Here is a 16,757-nt window from a genome sequence, read left to right on the forward strand (position 1 = left end):
ATTCCACCCATAGTGATTGTAGGCTTTTAAAAACTCGTGAGAAAATCCACCACCTATGAAGGTATATGATTACCAGAAATCAGTAGTAATGAAGCCTTATATCAGAAATCCGCTCAACAGGGACATCACCATCCGTCTCAGCCAGGAGGAATGATCACCAGGATACATCGGAAGTAATTGGCTCAATTATGGAGACCCAGGGAGATAAGAAATATATCCACCATAGTGTAAATCCGTTTGACCAGTTTATTGATAGTAAAAGTAACACACTTACCAAAAGGAACAATTAAAATCGCATATATAAAATCAGCCGGCCGGCCTGCATACACCCGTTCGTTGTAGAGTGAAACGATGACGTCAGCGCGTCTGCCTTCCGACGTACGTTTCGTCCTATTGGACGTTGTCATAGGAACGGGAATAGAATATACGTTGGGGTGTTTGCTTTCCAAAATGGGGTCATTTTGTGGGTAATTGCATTTCTATGGTGCTCCAGGGCCTTCAAAAGTGTAATAGGTCGTTAGGAAATTAGATGTGTAATTTATGCTCCTAGAACGCCTGATTGTGCTCCCTGCATGTTGGACCTCTCTATGTATGTATATTTGTATGTATATATATAGGAATTAGGGTTCAAGATATAGATGAAAAGAGTTCAATAAGAAAATAAATACATAGAGAAAAATATCAAAGTGTAGCCTGAAAAAGTTAAAAACAAAAAACAAAAAATGCATTATCCAGTTAAGCTAAACGGATAGTAAGGAACTCAGTCTCATCAAGTTCAAATGTGGCAACCAGCTGGTAAAGCCTTCAAATTTTGCCTTTTATTTCCTCAAAGTAGAGAACCAATATGTTGCTGGATAATGCATGCAAAACTAAAAGTCACGATAGGTATATAAATCGGGATAATGCAGTGTGTGGTGAGACCTACACGTCACTCGCACTGCATAAGACAAGTTCCACCTTCTGGCTCTGGCAGCTGAACACTGTCAGATAGGCTGGCTTTATGCTGTCCCCCATCGCGCTGGCGTGTTACGTCACCAGTGCGATGCGGACATAGAGAGCGCTAATGCGCATGTGCAGGGAGTCGGGAGTCCACTCCAACTACACATCCCAGGGCGCACCGCGGCCGTCTAAGGCGGCCGATATACGCACCGGCGCTGTGTGAGACCACACAGTCCGCCGTGATACCTGGGCTGCAGAGGATGGCAATGGGACGCCAAGGCGTAACCCATTGTATCCCGATTTATCCTGATAGTGTGCCACAAAATGGGGCACATAGATGGAAAGTGCCCCGGGCGTCCGTATGATTGCAAGTGGACCAAGCCAGAGTCAGTGAAGGGGAGGGACTGAAAACTGAACAGGATGAGAATGAAACAAAGGGGCAAATGATGGGAGCGGTACAAGACCACTTTCAAACCAATCCCAGCATTGTATCAAAGGGACAAAGCGCTTAATGAAGAACAATTACACAATGTTTAACAAAGTTACAAGCAATTATTAAATTAATTGCACAACCAATAAAGTTTCTTTTCAAACAATGTAGGAAGATGAAACCTATACACATATATAAATCAAGAAATCCTAAAATCGTAGGGCTCAAAATTCAGAATTTACTGATACAGTAAGGGGGGGATATGGAAATGAACAGAGGAGGGAAAGGATCAAGGGAAGAGGGGGGGCAGGTGAAACAAGGGACTGGGAAAACCAATGCAGGGTTCATAAGAAAGGTCTATAGCTCAGGCTCTCATTAAAACCCGGAAAGGTGGTAGCTCTAAGGTCGTATATCCAGCGGGATTCAAGCTGGAGCAGTGTTCGATCCACGCTGCCCCCTCTTTCATCCAACGGGACATGCTCCAAGACCAGAAATTTGATGGTATGGGGGTTAAAATCATCATATGTACCCACATGTCTACCTATGGCGGTGTTCATTTTCTTTTTTAAAATGGGTCTTATGTGGTCTCTTATACGTTTGAAAAATTGTCGCTTTGTTTTGCCAATATAGAAACCCCCACAAACACACTGAGCTAGATAAATGACACCGGGAGTTTGACAAGTAACTTTAGATTTGATAGAGTGCCACTTTCTATTGGGAAGCAGAAATTTGGATTTTGTGTCTACAAAGTTGCACATCTTCCCACATGGGGAAATACCTGTACTCAGGGGCGTTGCTAGGTCTACAAAAGATCTGGGGCTAGAGCCCATAGCAGCGTAGTAAAGAAAGTCATACGCTTGGGCGGACATACACATGTATATACAGTAATATACGTGCATGTGTATATATATCTCCAGAGAGCCCCCCACTTACATCAGGGTCCCCAGAGCCCCCCTTACATCAGGGTCCCCAGAGAGCCTCCTCCTTACATCAGAGTCCTCAGAGAGCCTCCCCCTTTCATCAGGGTACCCAGAGGGCCCCCCACTTACATCAGGGTTCCCAGAGAGCCCCCCTTACATTAGGGTCCCCAGAGAGCCTCCCCCTTCAATCTGGGTCCCTAGAGAGCCTCTGCCTTAAAATCAGGGTCCTCAGAGAGCCTCTGCCTGGCATCAGGGTCGCCAGAGAGCCCCCCATTTACATAAGGGTCCCCAGAGAGCCTCCCCTCCCCTTGGGGACCCCAGCAGAGACTCGGGGCTATTGGCCCCAGATTCGGGGGTATAGCCCCAAAAGCCACCCCCTAGCGACGCCCCTTCCTGTACTTGTTAAATTACTTGAGGAGGAGACCTCACTGAAGTGACTATGAACAAGACGGTCCTTCAAAGAAGGAACTCGTTTGAAAGTTATCTCTGGGAATTCTTTTATATACTTCTTGGCTACAGGGTCGGCTGACAGAAGAGGCCAGAATCTATTCAAGATTTTCCTGATTTCATTGTGTTGGTTCGAATAACGGGTGATTATCCTGACTGTGTCTACCTTATTGAGAGGTTTTTTAGAAAAAATTAAAGAGTCTCTTTTTTGGGGGTTAACGCGATTGTATGCTCTCTTGATGTAAAGTAGTGAGTGTATAGCTTGTATAACAGTGTTAATTTGCTGTCCCCTCAAAATAACTCAACACACAGCCATTAATATCTAAACCGCTGGCAACAAAAGTGAGTACACCCCTGAGTGAAAATGTTTAAATTGGGCCCAAAGTGTCAATATTTTGAGTGGCCACCATTATTTTCCAGCACTGCCTTAACCCTCTTGGGCATGGAATTCACCAGAGCTTCACAGGTTACCACTGGAGTCCTCTTCCACTCCTCCATGAGGACATCACGGGGCTGGTGGATGTTAGAGACCTTGCGCTCTTCCACCTTCCATTTGAGGATGCCCCACAGATGCTTAATAGGGTTTAGGTCTGGAGACATGCTTGGCCAGTCCATCACCTTTACCTTCAGCTTCTTTAGCAAGGCAGTGGTTGTCTTGGAGGTGTGTTTGGGGTCGTTATCATGTTGGAATACTGCCCTGCGGCCCAGTCTCTGAAGGGAAGGGATTATGCTCTGCTTCAGTATGTCACAGTACATGTTGGCATTCATGGTTCCCGCAATGAACTGTAACTCCCCAGTGCCGGCACTGGCAGTACTCATGCAGCCCCAGACCATTACACTCCCACCACCATGCTTGACTGTAGGCAAGACACACTTGTCTTTGTACTCCTCACCTGGTTGCTACCACACACGCTTGACACCATCTGAACCAAATACGTTTATCTTGGTCTCATCAGGACACAGGACATGGTTCCAGTAATCCATATCCTTAGTCTGCTTGTCTTCAGCAAACTGTTTGTGGGCTTTCTTGTGCATCATCTTTAGAAGAGGCTTCCTTCTGGGATGACAGCCATGCAGACCAATTTGATGCAGTGTGCTGCGTATGGTCTGAGCACTGACAGGCTGACCCCCCACCCCTTCAACCTCTGCAGCAATGCTGCCAGCATTCATACATCTATTTCCTAAAGACAACCTCTGCATATGACACTGAGCATGTGCACTCAACTTCAGTTTCAGGGTCTTGGAAATCTTATAGCCTAGGCCATCTTTGTATAGAGCGAAAATTCTTTTTTTCAGATCCTCAGAGAGTTCTTTGCCATGAGGTGCCATGTTGAACTTCCAGTGACCAGTATGAGAAAGTGAGAGTGATAACACAAAACTTAACACACCTGCTCCCAAATCACACCTGAGACCTTGTAATACTAACGAGTCACATGACATCGGGGAGGGAAAATGGCTAATTGGGCCCAATTTGGACATTTTCACTTAGGAGTGTACGCACTTTTGTTGCCAGCGGTTTAGACATTAATGGCTGTGAGTTATTTTGAGGGAACAGAAAATGTACACTGTTATACAAGCTGTACACTCACTACTTTACATTGTAGCAAAGTGTCATTTCTTCAGTGTTGTCACATGAAAAGATATAATAAAATATTTACAAAAATTTACTCACTTTTGTGAGATGAACAAAAATGACTTATTTGCAAAATGTTATCATGGAAACTAAAAAAAAGTTGTTTTTTTTTAATTTTCGCTCTTTTTTCACTTATGCCGCAAAAAAAAAAAAAAAAAAACAGTGGTGATTAAATACCACCAAAAGAAAGCTCTATTTGTGTGAAAAAAATATATAAAAATGTTGTTTGGGTACAGTGTTGCATGACTGGGTAATTGGCATTCAAAGTGTGAGAGCACTGAAAGCTGAAAATTGGTCTGGGCAGGAAGGGGTATAAGTGCCCTGTATTGAAGTGTTAACATCTATTCTGAGGCTAGGAGAGGGGGTGAAGCAGTCATTGCTTGATTGAAGCCACAAATCTGTATCCAGGTCCTAAGTTCCCAGATTCTGTGTGTTTTGATGGAGACATGGACCCGAATCCAAAGCAAAAAACACTCCAAGGATCCCCCAGACACACACCTGCCAAGAATAAAGCCCCCTCAAAAGCCAGGGCCCATAGTCAGTAGGCAAGAGGCTACCCTGCAGTCCCCTCCAAAAGCCCCTTTCCCAGTTGGGTTTGTCACAAGTGTGTTTTGTCCTGTAAATATTGCATTTGATAAACAGCTGTGCAAATATCACACAACATAAAAAATTTCAGCTGCTGCCATTTTGAGATGCTAGTCTTCATCAAGCCTGAACATGGTGAATTCTGTTGTGACCCAGGATGCTTTTTCTCCCGAAAATGCTTTGGCTGTATCTGATGCTCTTAAAAATTAAATGTTTAAAAAAGTCTTTTAAGTGAGATGAACTTTAGTACCAGGTGCTATTTCATACACATTCTACTATTTGGATTCTTTATAATTTATGACATTTTTCTGTACTTTTTTTTTTTGATTATACATGAGAGTGAAGTTTGCTCTTCTCTCTGTACTTCTATATTGTACTCAATATAGTTACCTATATTGAGGGAGTGCTTAGTGCCTAGTGTCTCTACCAGAGTAGTAGCAACCTAGGATCAGAACAGGGTCCACCCATACTTGACTTCAATCATGGATTTGCTTGTTTTAAAGGTACCATCTGAATCATTGACTTCTATTGTTCTAGCACTATCACACACATCAGGCATGTTTATGATTAGTAAAGATTTGGTAATCCTGATAAAATATCGGTAGGTAAGTAGTGTTGGCTTTACATACTGATCAAGATTAATAAAACTTTACTGCACTTATCAAAAACTTGTGTCTCTCTCATCCTTTACACTCTATTGTTTGCATGTTAAATTATATGTCTGATAAAACATTGCTCGTCCTTATTTGTCTTCATTTTTGTGGTTGTGCTTAGCATTTTTCCTTATATTGGTTTGGTTGATTAGATTCATTTTGCATTCATAGCATCTGAGGTTAGACCAACCCTATGTACACTGTGCTTCTCTGCCACATAAATTTGTAGCTGTACTTCAGGAGTAATCTCACAGGAGAAATACCAGTGTGTGTGCTGGAGGTAGGATCTCGGGAAAAATACCAGAGTGTGTGTGCTGGAGGTGGGATCTCACAGGAAAAATAGCAGTGTGTGTGCTGGAAGTGGGATTTCACAGGAGAAATACCAGTGTGTGTGCTGGAGGTGGGATCTCACAGGAGAAATACCAGTGTGTGTGCTGGAGGTGGGATCTCACAGGAGAAATACCGGTGTGTGTGCTGGAGGTGGGATCTCACAGTAGAAATACTAGTGTTTGTGCTGGAGGTGGGATCTCTCTGGAGAAATACCAGTGTGCGTGCTTGAGGTGGGATGGGCGAAATACCAGTGTGTGTGTGCTGGAGGTGGGATCTCACAGGAGAAATATCAGTGTGTGTGCTGGAGGTGGGATCTCACGGAGAAATACCAATATGTGTGCTGGAGGTGGGATCTCACAGGAGAAATACCAGTCTGTGTGCTGGAGGTGGGATCTTACAGGAGAAATACCAGTGTGTGTGCTGGATGTGGGGTCTCTCTGGAGAAATTCCAGTGTGTGTGCTGGAGATGGGATCTCACTGGAGAAATACCAGTGTGTGTGCTGGAGGTGGGATCTTACAGGAGAAATACCAGTGTGTGTGCTGGAGTAGGATCTCTCTGGAGAATTACCAATGTGTGTGCAGGAGGTGGGATCTCACGGGATAAATACCAGTGTTTGTGCTGGAGGTGGGATCTAGCAGGTGAAATACCAGTGTGTGTGCTGGGGGTGGGATCTCACAGGAGAAATACTAGTGTGTGTGCTGGAGGTGGGATCTCACAGGAGAAATACCGGTGTGTGTGTGTGCAGGAGGTGATACCCCATTGTCAAAGCGAAAAAGGTACTATAAAAAAAATAGCATTACACTACTGCTGGTATAGAAAAAATGCTGCTGGGTGATATACTGTTAATCCATGATGTAATATACTGCTTCTACATAATATACATAGTAATATATTATACTGCTTCTGGGTGACATGTAATGATTATTAAAATTGTCAATTTTCATTTTTCTGAAATCTCTCTTAAAATTAGGAGATTTTAGTAAAATGTTGTTATATGACATGCATTGGAGTCAATGTAGTGGGCAAATGTAAGGACTTTTTTGGATGTGCAATGGACTTTACATGACTGCCGGGGTTACAGAAGCTCCTTTAACCATCCTGGACCTGTTCTTGTGTCAAAAAATGCCCCTTCATCAGGTTAAAGGGTAACCCCACTTTCGTGGGGAAATAAATATTGAATAAAAAAATATTATATCATATAGAATTGCTACACATGTCAAATTGTAATTGAATGTTATTAAAAAATTTAATTTCCTTTTCAATCTGCAGCACTGTAATTTTAATTTCTGTAAAATGCAATGCAATATGGCAACCTGGAGGTGTGTACGCAGATGATGTACAGAACACCCCCCAGATATGTAAATTCCTACTTTACCAGAAGTCTACACTAAGATAAAAGTCAGATTTTGGGCGTCTGCTGCAAGAGAAATTTCATTTTTGTCAAGATACTCCCAAAGGGAAATCACGTCTAAAGGGATTCAGACACTGCCACTTTCCTTATTAGAGCCCTGTAAGTCCAGCAGCTAATTGATAATCATAAAGTCACTTCCATTCACATGCAGTTTGCATATGGATACAGACAAACAAAAAGCTATTTCTTCAGAATAACAAAGGGTAGGAATCAGCAACATAATTTGTTAAAAATCCTTCCAATATAGATAGATCACCCAGAGGGGAATGTTTTTTCTCAACAAAAGAGTTACTTAGTAGATATTAATCCAAAAACAAAACATGTTTGGCTGCAATAGTTTTATTTTTTAAGGCTTTTTTCCTTTATGTTCATCTGCCAATTTGGCCAGTAACACACTTCCTGTCTTAGGTTGTCTCCGTGGAGGAGCAACTGAGACATCTTTGGACAGCAGAATTGGGGGAGGGTAGTGTTAGATACATTAGCAGATTTAGATGATCTTGAAGTATAACTAATGGAAAAACTTTTTTTTTAGTGTGGATAGAGTGGAGAGCGATTAGAATGCTTGTCAGGTTTTTATTGCTGCCTGTGCCCCTGTTAGGGAGATTCACTCTCTCTATTTGTCCTATTTACCTTTATCATTGAAAGTAAAAGAGAATCCCAAAATTTCGGTTGTCCCCAGAAACGTAATAGAGGGGAAATCTTCCAATGGGGACACTAGTGACCCCATTGGAAGATTCCCCCAAGGAATTCCCCCAAGCTCCCCAAGGATTTCCCTTAATTTGCACTGATTTCCTCTCACTTCCTGTTTGGCTATGGAACAGGAAGTGAAGGGAAATCTCCACAATGGCACACAGATGGTGAAAAAAAAAAATCTGACAGGGGTTATAACCCTTCCTTGCTCTATCCAAAATGAAAAAAAAATTTTTGCCAATAGTTCTATTTTAACTAACAAATTAAAGCTGCACACCAACTAACACTTTATAAGCAGTTAAGAGTTTTTCTTTTGGGATAAAGGTTTTACATAAATGAATAAAAGATGACCATTTTAACCACCCCGGTCAGTGTTAAATGGTTTGTTTCAATCTTATAATTGCCACTTCTGCTGGACAGCTAGATCATTAAAGAAAGTTGAAAAAAAATAGACTTACTGGCAGGATTACCAAGTGAAAATACAAGGAAAAGCCTTGTGGGCGTGTCCGGATGTAGTGAGAACAGGACGTGTTGCTGAGGAGCTCTGCCGATCCTGCCACAATCCACCACCATCCTGCAAGACAGACGACTTGGAGAGCCACAAAACTCTGGACATCATCCACACCAGCCCTAGTGTAAATTGTGGAGAACAAAAATAGTTACCACCGCTCCAGGCAAACCAGGCTCAAGTCTCCTGTCTTCCACTGTGCAAAAAGGTGAGAGCTCCAGGTGCTGGCAGTTGCTGATGCAATTGTATACGTGCAGGAAAGATCTGGACAGCCGCACACAAGAATGAGCAAATAAAATCTTCTTTATTCAAGACATGGCATAAAATCAGTACATGACACTGCTGGAGCGATACAGCTTAGCTGCTAACGCGTTTCACGCTCTTGCAGAGCGCTTACTCGTAGCACTGAGCTATGAGTAAGCGCTCTGCAAGAGCGTGAAACGCGTTAGCGGCTAAGCTGTATTGCTCCAGCGGTGTCATGTACTGATTTTATGCCATGTCTTGAATAAAGAAGATTTTATTTGCTCATTCCTGTGTGCGGCTGTCCAGATCATTCCTGCACGTATACAATTGTAAATTGTGGAGCTCAGCCGACCGAATGAGTTTATACTGGGCCGCAGCCGGCTCCACACAGCAGCAGCCGCCGCCATCTTGAGGCCTGTGAGGCCGCCAACATCCCCGGGCTAAAGTGCCGCGATCAGAGGAGCGGAGGGCGGCTAATCCATCCGCTTCTGTGGCGGCTGTCCCCCGGGGGTGACTATCCAGTGTAGAGGGCCGAAAGACCGCTGGAGGATCCATTAGGACTGTTCCCGGGCACAGCGGCCCGCCGCCATCTTGAGTGCCTCGATCGGCGGAGCGGGAGGCGGCCAATACATCTGCATCTGTAGTGGCGGTCCCCGGGAGGCTGCTGGACTGTGTGGGGACCTGAGGGGGGCGCGGGAGGATCCATAAGAGCAGATTCCGGGCGTCCGAGGCCCGCTGCTATCTTGCAGCCTGCGGTGCCTGGTGCATCCTCCACCCACAGGTACTGTGCCCGATAGACACTGTGCTGCCTTTCCTGAGTCACCATCCCTGCAGAGGCTGTGGCTCACAGTAAGCCCTGACCCTGTGCATCTTCTGTCCCGCTCCCTGCGTTCCGGTGCCTTCCTGTTGTCCCTCACCAAGAATAAAGCCCTCCTTCAGAGCAGAACACACTGCGGATGGGCCCTCCCAAGACCCGTTGCTCACAATCTAAAAAAAAGGCTTCTCACACCGCTCCGTCAGTGGCCACATTGTCCGGGCCCCAGTTGGCGGCTGAAATAGCGGCGAACGCACAAACAGTTGCGGATTCAGGGGCTGCAGAGTCCCCCACGGGAGCAGAGATCCTGGCAGCCATCACGACATGCAAAGAAACCCTGACTACCAAGATAGACTTACTAACAGTGGATGTCAGTCTCATCCGTCAAGACATGGATAAATTCCGATCCCGTATAACCGAGGTGGAGGACAGGGTCTCCACGGTGGAGGATGCGATCTGGTTGGATTCCAGAGAGGCGAGGGCCCTGCAGCTCCAAGTAAAGGCGCTCCAGGAATGAGCCATAGACACTGAAAATCGCCTCAGGCGTAACAACACTCGCATAATTGGTTTACCTGAGAGAGCTGAGGGCCCCAGACCAGTGGAGTTCACTGAACAGTTATTATCCACCTTGTTTAATCTGGGTAATATGCCACCCACTTTTGTAGTGGAAAGAGCCCACAGGGTCCCACCACTCCCTCCGAGACCCTGGGCCACTCCACATCCCTTCCTGCTACGCTTATTAAACTACCGTGATCACGACCGTATCTTGGCGGCGGCCCTGACCATGCCGGAAATCAAATATGAAAACACCAGACTGTCTTTCTTTCCAGATTTCTCTCAAGAGGTGCAGCAGCGCCGCAAATCTTTCACAGATGTCAGACGCCGACTCCAAGAAAAGGGAATACGTTTTGACCTTCTATATCCCAGCAAGCTGAGGATCACTGATGGTGACACCCCCGAGGCCGCTGCGGCGTGGTTGGATACCCGCTAGTGTCATAATAACAACTGGAACTTTGATGGATTTACAGCTTGCTGGGCCCAGCTAAGTACCTCACCTTCCTATAATGATCCTCCTTTCTGTCCCCTGTTGACTTCCAGCACAATCCATTATCTAGTCCTACATCTTTCTGCACTACTGTACCTCGTCATCATCCTAACCTTCTACTCTGTACCCTTTGCTGATGGAACTAAAGCTAGATCCTCCTGCCTGAGGAGCTCCAGCAGCTATCATACAGACTTTTGTTTTTGACCCCTAAACAGTGATCCGTCCCAAATTCTCGCCTTGACACCCCCCCACTCAGGTCCCGGCAAGGACATCTGCTAGTTACGGCAGCCCCCACCTTGGTCCAAGACGAGACCATACTAACCAAAGTTTAAAGGGTTTACTGTTGTTAAGTTTTGGGTATAGGCCCGATCTGGTCACTCCCCAGGTTTTCGGGATGTCATCAGATGAGGGCAGGTCTGACACCTCGTTGTCATTACAGGTATTGTTTATTAGTTTTATATAATTTTATGTTTGTTTGTTAACTTGGTCTTCCACTGGTCATGATTCCACCTGGAACAGACTCCCAGCTGCTCCTGAGATATGCGCACACACCTGCTTTGCTCCTCCTTTCTTCCCCCCATCAACCTCCGCACAATGACAGGACATGACACCCCCACCTTTAGTGTATTGTCCTGGAACGTCCGGGGGCTTAATTCCAAGTTTAAGAGAGCGGTGCCCTTCAAATACCTTAAATTGCATTCCCCACATATGTCAGAGGGGTCACAATACTGATCAGCAAATCTTTTCCATGTGTGATGGAACAGGTTCACACTGACCCCCAAGGTAAATATGTGATAATAGTGTTCACTGTCTGGGGAATCACATATATTGTGGTAGGTGTTTACACCCCCCCCCCCCCTTTTCCTCCTCCACCCTATATACCATTCTAGAGAAAATCACTCCATACTGCCTGGCCAAACTATTACTCATGGGAGACTTCAATGCCATTCTGGCCCCAGACCTGGACAGACCCATCCCCCCAAACAACTCTCCACTGATTTGCTCTCATGGGCAGAGGTACTGGGGGTATCTGAGGTGTGGAGATGGAAACATCCCACGACCAGAGCATACTCATGTTTTTCTACTACACATAAAACCTCCTCCCGCATTAACCTCGCCTTTTCCAACCCGACCATGCTGACAGATATATTGGACGCCTCCTACTTGCCCAGCGGACTCTCAGATCACTGCCTCCTACTCCTTAGCATTCGCTCTCCATCCTCTCGTTCCTTGTCCCTTTGGCGCTTGGGGACCCATTGGATCTCCCATGCGGACCTGGCAAATACAATTCCACCACGCTTGACAGAATTTTGGGACATTAATACGGGGTCCTCCTCCACAACAGTGACCTCGGACGCCTTCAAGGCTTTTACCAGAGGGCAATACCTCTCTTCTATTGCTGGGATACGGAGGGAGCAAGCTGCTGCCACGACTGCCCTACAGACCTCTGTGCAATCCCAATCAGACATCTATGCTGCCGACCCCACTGACACACATTTTGGCTCCCTCAATGCAGCAAAATGCGAGCTACACCTTCACCTCACCGAGGTCACTAGACTGGACCTTTACCGGAACAAGCAACGGTTCTTTGAGCAGGGAGACCGTAACGGTCGCCTCCTGGCGATGTTGGCACAACATGACAAACCCTTCACTGTGATCCCTAGTGAGGTGTCCCCTTCAGGAGAATTGGCCTCTTCCCTGTCAGACATACTAGAGGCATTTCGCCAATACTACGACTCCCGCTATACCTCAGTGCTACCCTTGGATTTCCGGCCACAGGACCTCACACCCTGGTTGGACCCCTTGGCACTTGGCTGGTTGTCTGATGAGGAAAGAGAATATCTAGTGAGGCCGATTACCCCGGAGGAGGTACTGAAAGCGATTGGGTCCTTCCCCGCCGTGAAGTCTCCGTGCCCGGATGGACTCCCCATTGAGTTCTACAAGACTCATGGGGACCTGTTGGCCCCCAAGTTGGCTCAACTTTTTACCCACTGTCTGGCTGAGGATGCCCTTCCGGCTTCCATGGGTCATGCCCACGTCATTCTCATCCATAAAGCATCTAAGGACCCCACATCTTGTGCCTCCTAGAGACCAATCGCCCTACTCAATACAGATTTCAAGATCCTCACCAAATTACTGACCACAAGACTACAGCCCCTATTGCCTTCTGTCATCGAGTCTGACCAAACTGGCTTCATGGCCAATAGAGCAACAGATGTAAATTTGAGATGCCTGTTCGCTAACATACACGCGCAACATCTTAATGAGGGTTCCAGGGTGGTGGCCTCTCTCGACATCGAAAAGGCCTTTGACACGGTTGAATGGCCTTTTCTTTGGGAGATCCTCCGACGGATGGGATTTCCCCTGGTCTTCATTGAGTGGATCAAGGTCCTGTACCGTGACCCCACTTCGGCCATTAAGCTGGGAGGGGGCCTGTCGCAATCCTTCCATCTGTCCAGGGGTGCGCGGCAGGGCTGCCCTCTCTTTCTGGCCTTGTTTGCCATCGCGATGGAGCCACTTGCAGAAGCCCTTCGCACCTCTCCCCACATTAGGGGGCTGCGGGTTGGCTGGCTGGAGGAGAGGGTCTCCCTGTACGCAGATGACCTCCTACTTTTCCTAAATGATGCAGGTCCATCTCTTGAGGGAGCCCTACAGATCCTCAACTCCTTTTCTTCTGTCACAGGCCTCAGAGTCAACTGGACAAAATCCCTCCTGTTCCCCATAGACCCTGCGGCCCATGCCACAGCTCCTACTAACATTCCCCTTCAATGGGTCGAGACTTTTAAATACCTAGGGGTGGTGGTCTCCAGACAGGCCCTGACTACCTAGTCCTAAACCTGTCCCCAGTAGTTCAGGAGACACGGCAACGGCTGAGGGCATGGGAATCATTGCCACTTTCACTGATGGGACGTATACATTTGTTTGAAATGAAAATATTGCCCAAATTCTCATACTTATTTCGCCACTCTCCACAGTAGGTTCCTAAATCCTTTTTCATGGGTCTACATCTCCTCTTCTTTCCTCTGGGGATCCCAATCCCCCAGATACAGCTGGACAACACTGATACGCCCGACCTCTCAGGGTGGCTTGGCATGTCCAGATCTATATAAGTACTATTTAGCCGCCCAGCTAGTAACGGCCACCAGGTCGAGATGGCAGTGCTGGAATCCCTTGAGGCGCTCAAATTTTTACTCTTTCGAGGCCCCCCTATGCACTGACACCCTCCATGCGCACCACACTGCGTGCATGGGGGGCAGGTCTCAAACTCGAAAAATACCCTAAATAGGCGATTTCACCCAATGCCCCCCTTTGGCTAAACCCAACCCTAGAGCACATCTACAAATTGCCTGAACCACATGCCTGGACAAAATTTAACATCAAAACGGTGACGCAGATTGTCTCCAACCAAACCCTAGTCCCGCTTTCCAAATTGAACTCCAAATTGACTTACCACGGTCCTATTTTTTCCGATACCTTCAACTCTCCTATGCCTTCAGTTGCCAATTCTCCAACTCCCCTCATCAACTGATTCAATCTTTACTAGAGGACCTACTTAGATCAGATTGTGCAAAAAAACCCACCTCTCAATTGTATTCGCATTTGATTATCACCTCTCTTCCGACTTTGGAAAAGCTAAGATCTAAATGGTCCCATGACATTCCTAATTTTGATAACGATGACTGGGATGACATATGGGATTTCCCTTTTAACTCCCTGGTTTCTCTGAGAGACCGCCTGGTCCAATTCAAGATAGTTCACCGGGCATATTTCACACCTCATAGAATACACAAAATGAACCCTAACTCCCCTCCCGGGGGTTGGAGATGTGGTGGAATTCCTGGTGACTTCACCCATATCTTCTGGACCTGCCCGGCAATTGCAGATTACTGGAAGGAGATATTAGACTTCATCACGCAAATCACCTCTGTGCCACTACAACCATCAGTGGCAATTTGCTTGCTAGGCCTGATAGAACAATTAATTCCTACGGTGGCGGGATGCACACTAGTGGGACTGCTACTATTTTATGCCCACAAAGCCATAGCCCTTAGCTGGCGCAAACCAACCCCCCCCCTCCTCTCTCCCTATGGTAAAAACTTGTCAACAACAGCTTACCTCTATATAAAGACACATACGCTAACAGAGGCTGCCCCAATAAATATGACAAAGTCTGGTCTAAATGGCTGGCAGACCCCTCCACTGCTTCAGAGGTCGCTTAATAGAATCCGCGCAAAATAGCTCTCAAGTGGGTGCCAGCTGTGAACAATGAGCCCATCAGGGGTCATCTCATCATATACAAATGTGAATTACATTACCTAGTGACCCAGTGAACTGTGCTGTTGTACATATCACCACATTCCGTGCTTTATGCTTGTTATTGGTGTATGACGTAACAAAAGTAAAATTCCCACAAAGACCACATTGACATCATGTAAGACCTATGTATGGTTAAATGTTGTTTTTCTTTTTTTGTTTTGTTTCTCTTTTTGTTGTTCTTATTGCAAATTAATAAAAAGATATTTAAAAAAAAAAAGAAAATACAAGGAAAAGCCTTAAAAAAACAACTAATGCCACCACATCTAAAAATAGTGAAAAATAATGACTTTATGTTTTTAGGAATAATGCCATGTTAAAAGAGCAGAAGGTAGATTTATTTAACCGCTTCAGCCCCGGAAGATTTTACCCCCTTCCTGACCAGAGTACTCTTTGAGATTCGGCACTGCGTCTCTTTAACTGACAATTGCGCAGCTGTGCGATGTTACACCCAAACAAAATTGACGTCCTTTTTTCCCCTACAAATAGAGCTTTCTTTTGGTGGTATTTGATCACCTCTGTGGTTTTTATTTTTTGCGCTATAAACAAAAAAGAGCGACAATTTAGAAAGAAAAGTAATATTTTTTACTTTTTGCCATTATAAATATCCCCAAAAATATAAAAAAGACGAAAAAACTGCGCTAGAGATCAATAAAGTGAAGCTGCGGCTATAAGTGGGGTACACCAAAAGCAAAATAAAAAACAAAACAAAAAGCCGCGCATTAAACTAATACATACATATATACATTGTTATAATATGGCTGTGTCAGTTTGCACATTTAAAGTTTGGCATCTGGTAAGCAGGATCTTTATGTGGTTTGCCGCACGCTTGAAACCCCTCCACTATTACCATTCGGTTGATCGTTATTTACCCACATATGTTTAAATGCATCTGGTAAGCAGAATCTTTGTATGGTGCTGGTGTACATGCTAATTATCTCACCAGGAAATTACTCACTACCTGCATGATTGCATGTCACTTACATAGAGGCCCTATGTGTGTTTATAGGCACTGGGTGTTTTTTATGATTTTATTACTGTGTGAGTGCCCCTCTTCTTTTTTCCCCCTTTTTTACATTTGTTGTCAGTATTATGCTATGTTGCTTTAAAAAATTTTTTGGGTTGAATCTTCATGAATCCACGTGTACTTCACGAGTGGAAATTTGTCCAAATTCACCGGGATTGGTTCCTTAAAGGCCACTTGCTTGATTTGGCTTACTATCTGGTAAGCATTCTATATATCAGTTGGGTTTTTATTATTTTTTATTTTTGATTCACTTGAACATCCATTATCATCAATTGGACTATTGAGGATTTTCTATTTCCTTTTTTGTTGGACTTTCAATATATCTAAGAACTTTTTTAAAAAAAAATTTTTTTTCACATTATAACAATGTATATATGTATGTATTAGTTTAATGCGCGGCTTTTTGTTTTTTATTATCCCCAAAAATATATAAAAAAAATGGATTTTTTCCTCAGTTTAGGCTGATATGTATTCTACATATTGTTGGTAAAAAAAAATTGCAATAAGCGTATATTGATTGATTTGCGCAAAAATTATAGCGTCTACAAAATAGGGGATAGTTTTATGGCATTTTTATTATAAAATTTCTTTTATTAGTAATGGTGACGATCTGCGATTTTTATCGTGACTGCGACATTATGGCTGACACATCAGACACTTTTGACACTATTTTGGGACCATTGGCATTTTTACAGCGATCGGTGCTATAAAAATGCACTGATTACTGTGTCAATGACACTGGCAGGGATGGGGTTAAACACTAGGGG

The sequence above is a fragment of the Aquarana catesbeiana genome, linkage group LG12 (genome assembly GCF_042186555.1).
Source record: "Aquarana catesbeiana isolate 2022-GZ linkage group LG12, ASM4218655v1, whole genome shotgun sequence".
Taxonomy (NCBI): Eukaryota; Metazoa; Chordata; class Amphibia; order Anura; family Ranidae; genus Aquarana; species Aquarana catesbeiana.